Genomic DNA, 14463 nt, shown 5'->3' on the forward strand with positions numbered 1-14463 from the left:
TGAAGTAACTATAAATGAAGGTAAGGTTAGTTTAGAATTTACACTTACAATATTAGGTTCAGGCTAAATTCACCCAGTTATAATTTCAGGTATTATTTTTCTGCTGTTTTATAATGTAAATGCATCTATATATGATCTTAACTCTTAGTTACAATTTTCACTGTTTTTACCTTAAGATGAATTGTTAAGGGGGTGGGCCAGATTTCCAGAAATCACAAGTAAATGCAGTTTACAATTACCGTCACAATAGCTGAAATCCAGGCTACATTTACTCAGTTGCAATAGCCGGAGCTACTGATGTGAGCTATGGGTGGGAGGCTGTTGTCCCTTTGTTGACAACCTAAGCTGTCTGTCCTGACTTGTGGGTGTGGGATGATAAGAGGCTGCAGTCCTGCCCTTGGTGACCATGGCAATGACTCCAGTCTTGGGAGGCCATTTAGCAATGCAAACTCTATATACATACCAGTCAGTCCAGGGAAACTATGATGGTGGTGATGCCGAAGCTTAAGGGAACTTGGACTTGGCCTCGAATGGGAAATATAATATAGCCTGTGCATAAATTCAAAATCATCTAATTCTGTATCCAAGTGTGCCTAGTCTCTAGAAATCCAGTTAAGTGATATGGGCTTTGAATGTTCAGAAAGGATGCAAGACTGAACATGTATTCAAAGTTGCATCCAGATGGAATGTGGGCAAGACGCTAATTCAAGCTGACCTGAAATGTGGGCGATATGTTAATTCAAAACCTATCTGGTAATCAGGCAAAGACTTAACTAACAAAGACAGTAGTTTTCTTTAATGAAAGCCCCATTTGACTTCCCACCTTGTATAAAAGGCACTTAAGGTCCACAGGATGGAGGACTAGAGTATGGATTAGAGTGGACTTACTATATTCTATTCATGAACTATTGTGATTAGTAATCGAAGAAAATGTGGCATTGGTGTGGAGAAAGTGGCCATGGTGGCTGCTGGGGATAGGGTGTAGGAGGAAGAGATGTGATGTGGGGGCGTTTTTGGGACTTAGAGTTGTCCTGGGTGGTGCTGCAGGGACAGTTACTGGACATTGTATGTCCTCTCATGGCCCACTGGGTGGACTGTGGGAGAGTGCGGGCTATGGTGTGGACCATTGACCATGAGGTGCAGCAGTGCTCAGAGATGTGTTCACCAAATGCAATGAATGTCTCATGATGATGGAGGAGATTGTTGTTATGGGGGGAGGAGTGGGGTAAGGGGGGTGGGGAGTATATGGGGACCTCATATTTTTTGAATTTAACATTAAAAAAATAAAAATAAATAAATAAATAAACGAAATAGAGAATAACAAAAAAAAGAATATAAATACAAATAAACTAGAGCTATGGAAATAGAAGAATAGATATGTACAGTAGGGGAAAAAACAAGATTAAGTGGTGATGAGATTTTTTGTTTGTTGTTTTTTAGTCTTAGTATTGTGATAATGAAAATGTTCTAATAATGATTGAAGTGATGAATGCATAATGATGTAATTATAGCAAATACCACTGATTCTACCTTTTGGATGGATTTATGCCTTATCAATATATATCAATAAAATTGATTTGTTTAAAAAAAAAAAAGGCATTTGAAAATCTTGTTCGGGGCTCGGAGTTTGAAACAGAAAGCTCCCGAGTCCCGTCGGCCGCCATCAATAAATCATTTTTCCTTCTCAAAATCATTCTTGAGTCCTGGCCTTTCTATTTACAAATAATTGAACCTCTCTCAACTTCTACAACACTACCAACATAAATATATATATATATATATATATATATATACACACACACACACACACATACATATACACATAAGGGTACTTATACAATGATTCTAATTCTTAGCAACAGTTTTTATTAAGCTTTACTTTAAGATGAATTGGACACCTTTATTAATTAAGTTATAAGAACCTTATTAGTAATAACCCTGCATAGTTCTCCTGTTTTTTGTTTTGTTGGGCTTTTTTTCCTTTTCTCTGCAGTTTTTCAAGACCCTCACTGCTGACCTTTCCCAGCCAGACCATTGAAAGGGCTATCAAGTGATTAGAGGTCTATTGTTTTCAAGCAATAGCTCCCTTCCTTTAGACAAGTTTACAGCTTTAAAACATTTTAAAGCATTTTTACATAGACTTACAGGCAGAGATTTTCCTTACCTCCCCCCTTCCAGGTTGCTCAGTGATTTGATAGGAATGTGGCTTATGAATAGAAGGTGTGGTCTCACTGGAAAGGGACAAGCCTCTCCCCCTTCCCGGGGGAGAGGAGAGAAGATAATGGTGGCGAATTCCAGGTTGCTAAAATTGGCTTGAAAGAACTTTTCAAATTCGGCACCTTTCCCTGGACTCCCTGTCCTGGCAGGGCTATGATTCAAGTCACAGGCTCTACCAGCCACCCTGACTGGGCCAGCTCCAACAAACTCGGGGATGTGGCATGGACATGGACACAGACAATCCCTGAGGTCCTGCAAATGGGGCGGACCCAGAGAGGCAAGACAGCAGAGCATGCGCACACACATTCACACAGTGGTTTTGCTTCACAAACTACAATCAACTCACTCCTCCACCAAGAGCAAGGAAGGGTTCCAGCTCAACCAAATTCCACCACTTTACATAACCACACAACTCCAACACCAGCATTGAGCTGACACAGAAAGAAGCACAAAATTCATTAATCTGACTTACAAGTTCTGTATATATTTTCTTCAGCATGGCTGCCCCTGCAGCCATTACAAACTTTAGAAAGAGAAAACTCTTAATGTTAACATCTGATATAAAGTGAATTCATTTGCAATTCAGCACCATAACACAAGATTCCAGCTAGACCTTTCTCACTGTTTAACTTTACACCCAGACCAAGTTTCACTAAAAAAGCCAATTCACTTTCCTGTAACCAAGTTTTTAAAAATCCAGACCAATTTCCAGGATGTTAGGACTTGAACCTCTAAACATCCTTTCCTACTATAATCAAGCCTTCACTATTTCAGTGGAGACAAGACCAGTACCAAATTCTAGCATGCAGTTAGACAAACCTCAAACACCAGACATTTTCCCTTTTCCTCTTTTTCTTTTCAGACCTAGAGAAAGCAGCTTCCCCCCAAATTTCTGGATGTACTGGGGCTCTCTCAGGAGGTGATCGGGCTCCCCTACCTAGCAATTAAGGCTAGGGTTTTCCTGACTATGCTCCCCGGGGAGTCTTACCTTCTTTTGTGTTTGGAGTCTTTTTCATTCCCATAATTTCTTTTTTCAGACCTTCCACTGCCCTTGATTTTCATCGGGAAGATTCTGGTGGAGCCCACATCTTTTCTGGATTAAATGTAATCCAGGGGTGCCCAGATTGGGGTTCACCTGAGTTCTCCTGGCTTCCTCAGAGATCCAGAAGGGGTAGCGAAATGCTACCTTCTCTGGCCTTCATTTGCAAATCCTGGGAGAGCCTCCAAAAATGTAGAAGTCGAGAGAGGTTCAATTATTTGCGAATAGAAAGGCCAGGACTCAGGAATGATTTTGGCTCTTTGTTTCAGTGCTCAATAGGCTTGAATTAGCATATATCTTCCACATCCTAGGTAAGCTTTTAGCATGGACCTCATACATTCTAGATAAGCTGTTAGCACATTTGGTTTGCATTTTCCCTGAATATTTAAAGTTTATAGAGTTTCCATTGCTAAACTGTTTCTCCAGGACTGGAGTTGTTGTCATTATTATCAAGGGCAGGGCTGCAGGTCTCACTGTCCCAAAGGCACAGCTCAGGACATATACAGCTCAGGTTATCTACAAAGAGATGAACAGTGCTGATGTTGTTGTAGAATTTGAGAGAGGTTCAATTATTTGCATATAGAAAGGCCAGGACTCAGGAATGATTTTGAGAAGGAAATATGGTTTATTGATGGCCAGCCGGACTCAGGAGCTTTCTGTTGCAAACCTGAGCCCCAAACAGGGTTTTTGAGTTCCTTTTATACAGGGTGGGGAGTCAAATGGTGTTTTTATCAAAGAAAACTACTTTCTTTGTTAGTTAAGTCTTTGCCTGAGTACCAGGTAGGTTTTGAATTAACATATCACCCACACCTCAGGTGAGCTTGAATTAGCATCTTGCCACATTCTGTCTGGATGCAACCTTGAATACACATTCAGTCTTATACCCTTTCTGAACATTCAAAGCCCATATCACTTAACTGGATTTCTAGAGACTAGGCACACTTGGATATAGAATTAGATGATTTTGAATTTATGCACAGGCTATATTATATTTCCCATTCGAGGCCAAGTCCAAGTTCCCTTAAGCTTCGGCATCACCACCATCATAGTTTCCCTGGACTGACTGGTATGTATATAGAGTTTGCATTGCTAAATGGCCTCCCAAGACTGGAGTCATTGCCATGGTCACCAAGGGCAGGACTACAGCCTCTTACTGTTCCACACACACAAGTCAGGACAGACAGTTTAGGTTAAGGTTATCTCTGAAGAGACAAAGACCCTCCCACCCAGAGCCCACATCAATGTCACAGTCATTGAAGTGAGCATTAAGGCCACAAGCTGTTGGTGAATAGCAGGCAGCAGGAACTGCTGTGCTAGGCACCACAAGGTCTAGTATTCATGATGTTCACTTTTCCGGTGGAGCCACTCTGCTTCATTCTCAGGTGTCAATTGTATGGCTCTTGATCTTCATGAGGCATCTGCCTCCACAGTCCTGAGAGGGATGTTAGAGGAGTGGGCAAGGACATGACAGACACTGAACTGTCACTGCTGGCAGGTGTCCAGATGTTCTTCTACAGATTTCTCCCCCATAGAAGGTAATTCACAACAGTCCATTATTTCTGTTTTGCAATCTACCTCAATGGCAGTCTTCGGAGTGACCAGACACTATTGGGTTAGATCTTTCACTTTCAGCAGGACTTGCTATGCTGCACACAATTGCTTTTTCATATTGTACTTTTGGCCTTTTCCCACATTTGTGACTAAAACTCTAGGGGTACTCATTTAGAATATTGCCTTTGCCACAAACCCCACCCAAAGCCAAAATTGGTGCTGGCCACAGCCAATTCACAGGCTAAGTCAGTATCCACCTTCCCCTTTTTTTTTATTTTTTAAAGCAGCCTGCTAGAGGTTCTCCTACTCCCAAGAAGGACTTTTCCTAATTAACACATCTTTGTGAGGGATAAAATATTTTTAGTATTCCAACAACATTACTAATTCTATTAACATGAGAAAACATTGTACTTTATCAAATACAGTAGATGATATAGTTTTATCTTACCCAAACAAACAACATTTAAGAATTTGATAGAGTAGCAGGGACCTTACAGCTTGTCCCAATTGTTTGCCTATTCCAGGCCCTTAAAATATTATTGTCTCTGATGTTTCTTAGTAGGGTCAACCCCACAGGTTTCTTCTATGCAGCCAGATTCACTGGCATCAGGCCAGGGCAGAAAGCCTTGAGGAAGAACTGCAAAAGTCCATTGCTAACCTTTTCACACAGTTTTTGTACTTTTTGTATTCATTCAGGTTTGTTTTACTTTTACAAAACACATTAACTCTCTGAATACTATCCAATACCTTTACAACTTGCTATATGCATACAAGTTCTGTCCCATATATCTCATTCTCTGATTTTATAAAACTATTTTAAGACAATATACACCTTAAATTTTAGTTAGCATTCCCACAAACCATTTACCTTTTTCAATATTCGTTTTGTTGTAGAATTTGAGAGAGGTTCAATTATTTGCGTATAGAGAGGCCAGGATTTAGGAATGATTTTGAGAAGGAAAAATGGTTTATTGATGGCCGGCCAGACTCGGGAGCTTTCTGTTTCAATCCTGAGCCCAGAACAAGATTTTTGAGTCCCTTTTATACAGAGAGGAAAGGACAATTGGTCCTTTCGTTTCAGTTCTCAATAGGCTTGAATTAGCATATATATCTTCCACATCTTAGGTAAGCTTTTAGCATGGACCTCAGGCATTCTAGGTAAGCTTTTAGCATATTTGGTTTGCATTTCCCCTGAATACTTAAAAGTTTATAGACCTTGCATTGTTAAACTATTTCCTGGGACTGGAGGCATTGCCATTGTTACCAAGGGCAGAACTTCAGCCTCTTACCGTTTCACACCCACAAGTCAGAGAGCTTAGGTTATCTCTGAAGAGACAAAGAGCCTCCCACCTATAGCCCACATCAGCTTAACTTTTACATCCTATTTTATATTAGGACAAAATACATCTTATTGATGTGGGCTATGGGTGGGAGGCTCTTTGTCTCTTAAGAGATAAACTAAACTATCTGTGACTTGTGGGTGTGGGATGATAAGAGGCTGCTGTCCTGCCCTTGGTTACCATCGCAAGGACTCCAGTCCCAGGAAACAGTTTAACAATGCAAGGTCTATAAACTTTAAGTATTCAGGGGAAATGCAAACCAAATATGCTAAAAGCTTATCTAGAATGCCTGAAGTCCATGCTAAAAGCTTACCTAAGATGTGGAAGATATATATATGCTAATTCAAGCTTATTGAGAATGGAAACAAAAGGACCATTTAACCTTTACTCTCTGTATAAAAGAAACTCTGAAAGTCTTGTTCCCGGCTTGGGTTTGCAACAGGAAGCTCCCAGAGTCAAGCCTGCCGTCAATAAACCATTTTTCCTTCTCAAAATCATTCCTGAGTCCTGGCCTCTCTATACGCAAATAATTGAACCTCTCTCAAATTCTACAACATTATAACGTTTCAGTTAGCATTCCCACAACTTTTTACTTTTTTCAGTATTGTCTTAACTTATACATCTTTCATTTTATCCTATAAAGAAAAAAAATATTCAATTTAAGCAAGAACTATTTTTTATGAAGAGACAGTAATTCTATTAATCAAGACTTACACTTTTTATTATTATAGAGATCTCATCAACATTTTAAACTTAGGTAATAAGTGCTTATTTAATTTTTGACTATTTGTATAGAGCTCTTTCAGAACCTTTTATTTATCAAATTATATCACCATCTCGAGGTATCAAAGTATACACTGATAATTCTCTTTCTTTCTCTCTCTTTATTCCTTTCTCTTTCTTTCTTTCTTGAACAATCATGCACACTGAAACAATTACAACACATACATTGAACAAATAGACAAACACAAAAGCAGTGCCAAATCTACTAATCTAGAATTTTTTCATTGCTTCCTTTATAATTCAACATTTCTTTTCCGGTTTTCTTCCTCTCAATTTCTTTCTTCATCTTTCTGTCCCCAAGTCATACTTGCTTTATGATGCTGTGCTTGAACAAGTTCTGTAGTTTTAATATAGCCTGTATATAAATTCAAAATTGTTTCCAAGTGTACATAGTCTCTAGAAATCCAAATAAGTAATATAGGCCCTACAGTCTTTGAATGTTCAGAAATGATGTAAGACTGAATGTGTATTCAAAGTTGCATCCGGACGGAATGTGGAGGATATGCTAATTCAAGCTCACCTGAAATGTGGGGGATATGCTAATTCAAGCTAACCTGAAATGAGGGGTGTACTTTAATTCAAAACCTATCTGGTACTCAGACAAACACTTAACTAACAAGGAAAGTCATTTTCTTTTAAAAGGGCACCATTTAACTCCCAACCCTTATATCTTTTCTGTATAAAAGGGAACCCAAAATTCTATTTGGGGTTTGGTTTTTATTAGGACAGGAGTCCGTTGAGTCTGGCCGGTCGAAATAAATCAACTTCCTTCTCAGAGTTCTGGTGCTCTGACCTTCGATACCGTGTACACCCGACTTCTCTACAACAGTTTAAATACTTTGATGTAAAGCCATTCTAGTCTTTGGAATGAGACCTAGCCATGCATTTTCCAGCATCTGTCTCTCCGTCTGCATGACCGGAGGTTCTGGGTTCCACAGGAACTCTCGTTGTCACTTGGCATTCATGGTATGACTTTATCCAATGAGCTGGTACCCACACAGGACATGCTCCATCTCCCAGGGAAATACAAGCAAACCATCGAGGACTTTGAAGGCTTTCCAAACCACTTGGGGCTCTGCGCCATTACAACCACTTTAATTTCACTTTAGGTGATCATTCTTCCCTTCAGGTCCCTGTTCTGCACCAGTTGCTGCAAGCCTTCTTCCCTTCACTTGCGTTGGGCACCAGATGCTGAGAACCAGCTCAGCAATAGGTTGACTTGAAGGGAAGGGAAAACAGAACTTTACGAAATAAAGAACAGAGAGAGAGACATGAGAGGAGATAAAGCTGGGACCAGGGCACTCACAGCTTCTGGAACTGAGAGCCTTGACCCTAGTTTCTGCATCATATTTATTAGGAACTCCAAAGCAGCTGCTCCTCATCAGCATGGCAACATTTACAATAACTGGGGACAAGTGCAACGAATAGGGAACAGGTAAGCCAGTTTCCCACATTTATGTATGTTCATGTATGAATGATATACTTCAGTGAAATTTTATTTAGAAAATGATTCCTGTACTCAAAAACAAAATGACAACCAACTCAATTAAAAATGTGCAAAGGACCTGAACAGATATTTCTCTAAAGAACATATATAAATGATCAAAGGCACATGGAAAGATGCTCAACACCATTAGCCATTATGGAAATAAAAACCAAAACTACAATGATTTACTACCTCACACCCACTACAATGGTTAACATTTTAAAAATGGAAAATAACAAGTGTTGGTAGAGATGCAGAGAAATAGGAACCTCCGTACATTTTGGTGGGGATGTAAAATGGTGCAGCTGCTGTGGAAAATACTTTGGTATTTCCTAAAAAAGTTAAACACAGAATTACAATATGACCCAGCAATTCCACTTCTAGGTATATACCTTGAAGAACTGGAATCAGGGACTCGAGCATATACTTGTATACCAATATTCATAGCAGCCTTATCCACAATAGCCAAAAGATGGATGCAACCTAAGCATCTATCGACAGATGACTGGATAAACAAAATGTGGTATATTCATACAATGGAATATTAATTAGCCATAAAAAGAAATGAAGTTCTGATATATGTTACAACATGGATGAACCTTGAAGATGTTGAGTTAAAAAAGCCAGACACAAAAGGGCAAATGTTATATGCTTTCACTTATATGAAATAACTAGAATATGAAAATTCATAGGAACAGGGAGTAGTTTATAGGTGGGGGTTGGATGGGTGGCAGGGTTGATGAGGAGTTAATGAATAATAGGTGCAGAGTCTCTGTTTGAGGTTATGGAAAACTTCAGTTAACAGATGAATAGATGAATAGAGTAATAGCGGTTGTGAAGGTAGTACATTATGAATGTGATTAATACCACTGGATTGTATGCTTGGAAGTGGTTGAGATGGGAAAGTGTATCTTGTTTCTATGTTACCACAATTTAAAAGAGAGAAAGACTACAGAGACAATGGCAATTAAATGTGATAGATGATACTGGACTGTATCTAATAATGGAGGAGGAATGCCCCAAAGACATGGTTGGTGATTGAGTCATGTTCCCTACAAAAGGCATGTCCCCACAAAATCCCTGGGCCTGTGGGTATGAATCCACTGTAAATAGGACTTTTGAAGATATTATTGGTTCAGGTGTGCCCAAACTGAATGAGAGTGGGCTTTAATTCAATATGAATGAAGTCTTTTAAGCAAAGGAAATTGGACATGGAGAAGAAGCCATGAGGAGCAGCCAGAAGCTGGTGGTCAGTGGATCCTTCCATGTGATGGAAATGCTAAGGATCAAGGATTGCTGACAGCCAACACCTGAAGGCCACAGTCTTTGGGAGGAAGCATCGTCTTGCTTATGCCTCAATTTTGGACTTCTCTTAGCCTCAAAATCAGGAACTAATAAATCCCTGTTGTATTAGCCAAACCACTGGATGGTATTTGTTTTAGCAGGTAGGAAATCAAGACAGACATTATTGAGACCATTGAAAAAACTGGAATATAAATTGTATGCTTTATATCAATAAAGGCTTACACAAATGAATATCCTTGTTCTTAGGAAATAAGCATGGAAGTATTGAATGGTAAAGGAACATGATATATAAAACCTACTCTCAAAGGTTTATAAGATGATAGATGTTAGCTAAATAGCTAGATAGATATAGAAATAGAATGACATAAAAATGTTGCAAAATATTAAAAGGTGGTAAATATGGGTATCTGGGTAGGGAGTATATGAAAGTTCTCTGTATTATTTTTGTATTATGTTTGCAACTTTCCTCTAAGCTTGAAATATTGCAAAATAAAAAAGTTTTCTTTTTTTAAAAGTGATACCCGTGGCTGCTGTAAGGAAATAGACTGTAGTGGGACAAGAAATGAAGGTGGCTTGGACAAAACACAAGAGCAGGTGAGTAAAGGTAGGATTCTAGATCTCTTCAGTATAGCCAACAGAATTTGTTGTTGGGTCATATATTGGATACGAGAGAAAGAGATGATTCAAAAATTATTTCAACTAGAAAAGTGTTTTGGAGGAAATGTTGGGAGCTCACTTTTGGACACATTAAGTTCGAAATGGCCGTTAGATATCCGAGAGGATCTGTTGAGACCACTGAATATACAATTCTGGAATTTGGGAGATGCTTGTGTTGGGGATATAAACAGGGTGCTCATTGGTATATAAAATAGTATTTATCTTGTTTTGGGATCCCCTAGAAGTAGACCCTGAGACAAGGATTTGAGTACAAGTAGTTTATCTGAGAGGTAAGCCCAAGAAATACTGGTAGAGAGGTAGGGAAATGAGACAGGAAAAGGAAGGAAGCCAATAAAAGGTGTATTATGAAGTTAAGTTACCCCTGTAGGCAGTTGAAGTTTAGTTCCACTGTGGGACTCTGGGATATAGTGTAGAATAGGCCTCAAAGTTACCCTAATGATGGACCAGAAAGGTAGACAATTATCCACCAAACTGCTATCCACCTTTGAGGGATGTTCTGGAGGCATTCACTCCCCAGCATTTTCAGCTTATAAGTATGAGAGTGAAGTGCTCCTGGGCCAGCAAAAGGTCCCCAGGCATAGAATCAAATGTTCTCATTAAGTAGTCTTCTGTGTATATATATGAACCTTGAGGGGATATGGGTGAATACTCACATCAAGAAAATCTCTGAGATGACCTCAAGAGGGGGTGAAGTTAGAGGTGTCCAATCACCAAAGCTCTATAGCATACCAACATTTGGAAGTCAAGGAAATGAGAAGGAATCAGCAAAGGAAACTGAGGAGAGACTAGTAAAAAATAGAGCATGGAGTGCTAGAAACCAAAGTAAGAAAGTTTTTACAAGAAAGAGAAAGATTAACCTCATCAAATGCTGCAAGAGGTCAAGGTAAGAATTGAGGATTGGCAAGTGGATTGAGGGGGCACTGGTGACCTTGATCTTGTAAGTATGGTTCAAGATAGGGAGTGAGTTTAAAGGAGAAAAGAAATTGCAGGCAGCCTGTATAGACAGCTCTTTCAAATAATTTTGTTTTAAAGAAATCAAATGGTAGCTGGAGGAAATCTTGGATGTCAAGAGGGTTGTTTTTGTTGTTGTTGCTTTTGGTGTTTGTATGTGTGTATGAGTATGTATGTTTTGAGCAGGAAAAGCTTTATGTTGATGATACTGATCCAGTCAAGAGGGAAAAGGCAATGATATAGGAAAAAGGGAAAATTATAGAGAAATGATACCCCTAGTAGGCAAGAAAGAATGGAATTTTGCCGACAGCCAGAGGTGCTTCCCTTAGGAGCACAGACCAATCAGAGAAAAAGGCAGAGGGTATGGCCATAGATGTAAATGGTGGTAAAGTGGAAATTCTCTTCTGAGCTGCTATATTTTTCACAGTAGCAAGGAAGTCAGCTGAGGGTTTAGGGAAGGAAATGGTTGGAGGGCTGAAGAAAGAGGAGAAGGTGTGAAATAGTCATTCAGGATTGTGAATAGATGAGAGAAATGTAAAAGGATGACCAAGCAGCACCAAAGGCCATATGAGGTTAGTGATAATACATTTAAAGTGAGAGCAGTCAGCATGGTTGTCCTTTTCTCCTGCCATATTTCACCTGCTTGGGTGCAAGTGTGGAGTAGGGGGAGAATTGGATACAAAGGTTGAGTATGATTTATTGACAAGCCTCAACATATAATTTTGCTCCAGGAAGACACTATAGAGTAATTAGCTAAGAAATCAGATTTTTCTTGAGAAAACCATCTTGAATTCCAAGAAACTTGGGAATATATTATAAGTGAAAAAGATTATGGAGATTTATGGGGAAGTGAGGTAGAAGTTGCTTGACTCAAATCTATTTTGAAAATGTTTTGCAAAATCTGATATGGGATTTACTAGAAAAACAATAGTTTGGGAGGACAAATTCAACATGTAATAGGGGGTGAACTCATATTTAGTAAAGTGTAAAAGTCAGGGAAAAGACAATGTGCATTCTTGAGGTTAGAAAAGGAGGCTAGCTAGATTCACTAAATTTTAGATTCCTAAAATTTTGGGATGTGACCCTTAGGTTCTTCTAGAAGAGAGTGGCTCCTTCTTCAGAAAGCAAGTTTCTGATAGTCTAGAAAACCTGCAGTTTCTCTGACTCCATTACCCTGTCTTTGTGAAAATGTTGGCAAAGATTTTGCTCCCCACAAAGTCATGCCTTTATGATTTAGTCAGCCAGGTCCCATAGTTCTAAAATTTTAACTTCAGGAAGGCAGGCTGCCAGATACATGACAGTTCCTAGATTTCTGACTTGACTTACCTGAAATGAAAAGAAGTAACAGCAAATATTGTACTTGGATGTATCAGTGCTTTCATTCATTCTGTTCTCTGCCTTAAATGCCCTTGTTCCACTTAGGGAGTCCTGATTATCCTTTAAGACTTGCCCAAATGCCTTCTGCTTGATGAAATCCTCCCTGAAATCTCAGAATCAATTACATTTTCTCCTATACTCCCACAGAACTTGTACACCTCTATTAAAGGACTTGTTAAATTATTTTATAGCTTATTTTTTAAAATGTATTATCTAAAAGACTCCAGAGTAGGTATCAGGCCTTATTCATGTTTGAATCACCAGCACTTAGCCTACATAGCTCAAATTAAGGAAATAATGCCTTAGAAAATCTACAGTAACCAAATTCAAAGTTTCTCTAAATTGTTATTATTTAACTTCATTTAATAATGGATTTCAAGCCATTAGGATTTGGAAGTTACAAAGTAAAAGAAATTAACGCGTCCTGTGTGAGCAAAAAGCCTAATTCAGTGTAGAATTATGGAGGTCAATAAGGGCTCGCTTCTTTGCCACTATGGTCAGGAAGAACTTTCCGGGAGATAAAAAGGACAATGTCATCCTCAGGATTGCAAGATTCTTAGACACAGGATACATAGAAAGTGGGTTCTTCCTATTTTAGATTAAAGCCCAGCAAAAGCTTTCCAGAATTAGTCACTGAAGAAACACATTAATCCATATTTTCCTTCATCTGGTCACTGCAATTAGTAGAATGGTTTAAACCACGGGTGGTCAAGGTTATTTATCATTCCATGGTCTACCCAAATGCCTCCTTTCATCATGTTTAGTTTGGAGTTTTATCTGGAGTTTTATGTATTTGAAAATATTCAGAATGAATCTTTAAGGTATAGGAGGAAAATGGACTGAACCCTAAGCTTCTATGTGAATATGTTGCATAGAAAAGATGAAAACATACCAGTGAACAAAAGTTGAGGGCAGAAGTATAAAGAAGGGTAGGGAAGTAGTGTATATTCCCTTGAGAACATTTAGTTGTTGCCAACTAAAACCATGGGAAGAGGCTACAGACTCTTTCTATGATTCAGACTAAAATCAAATTTGTAAAGTAGTCAAAATACACATGAATCAACTCTTCTCTTGTTCATCGTGATTATTAGTCAAAAGCTGGCAAGAAGTTACAATCAAAATCAGTCTGTTGTGACAACTGGAAATGTTTGCATTAAATAATCTTCCCACCAAGCATTGCAACAGCTCCTAACATATACCACATAACATCTGAATTCCTTAACCTATTAACACCCTCATAATCTGGTACTGTATTCTCTATCCCACCTAATTTCTGACCACTTCTCCATTTTGGTCAAGATGGTATTCTCACTATCCCCTACACTCCAAAATTTATTCACACTCTTAAGTGTCTCCCCACACATTTTCCTTCCTTGTAATCTATTCAAACCAGTTTATTCTTAAATTCCAATACTAGTCCCATCTGATCTATTGGGTTTGTCACTACTGCAAAGCACACTGGTACCTCTGCTTTGAATTTCTACACTGCTACTTGAGACCTAGAAGACCAATGTAACGTTTCTGTTGGAGTCAGCCTACAATTTATGAACACTTACTGGGTTCACACAGTGCTAGTAGCGTAATTCTTCTTTATTTTCTTAGATACTGAATGAAAATTGCTGGTCACCATTTTATTTTTTTTTTATTTTATTTTTATTTTTTTAATTTTTTTAATTTTTTATTTTTTTATTGACTTTGTAATAATATTACATTAAAAATATATATGTGAGGTCCCA

Source organism: Dasypus novemcinctus, chromosome 5 (genome assembly GCF_030445035.2).
Source record: "Dasypus novemcinctus isolate mDasNov1 chromosome 5, mDasNov1.1.hap2, whole genome shotgun sequence".
Lineage (NCBI taxonomy): Eukaryota > Metazoa > Chordata > Mammalia > Cingulata > Dasypodidae > Dasypus > Dasypus novemcinctus.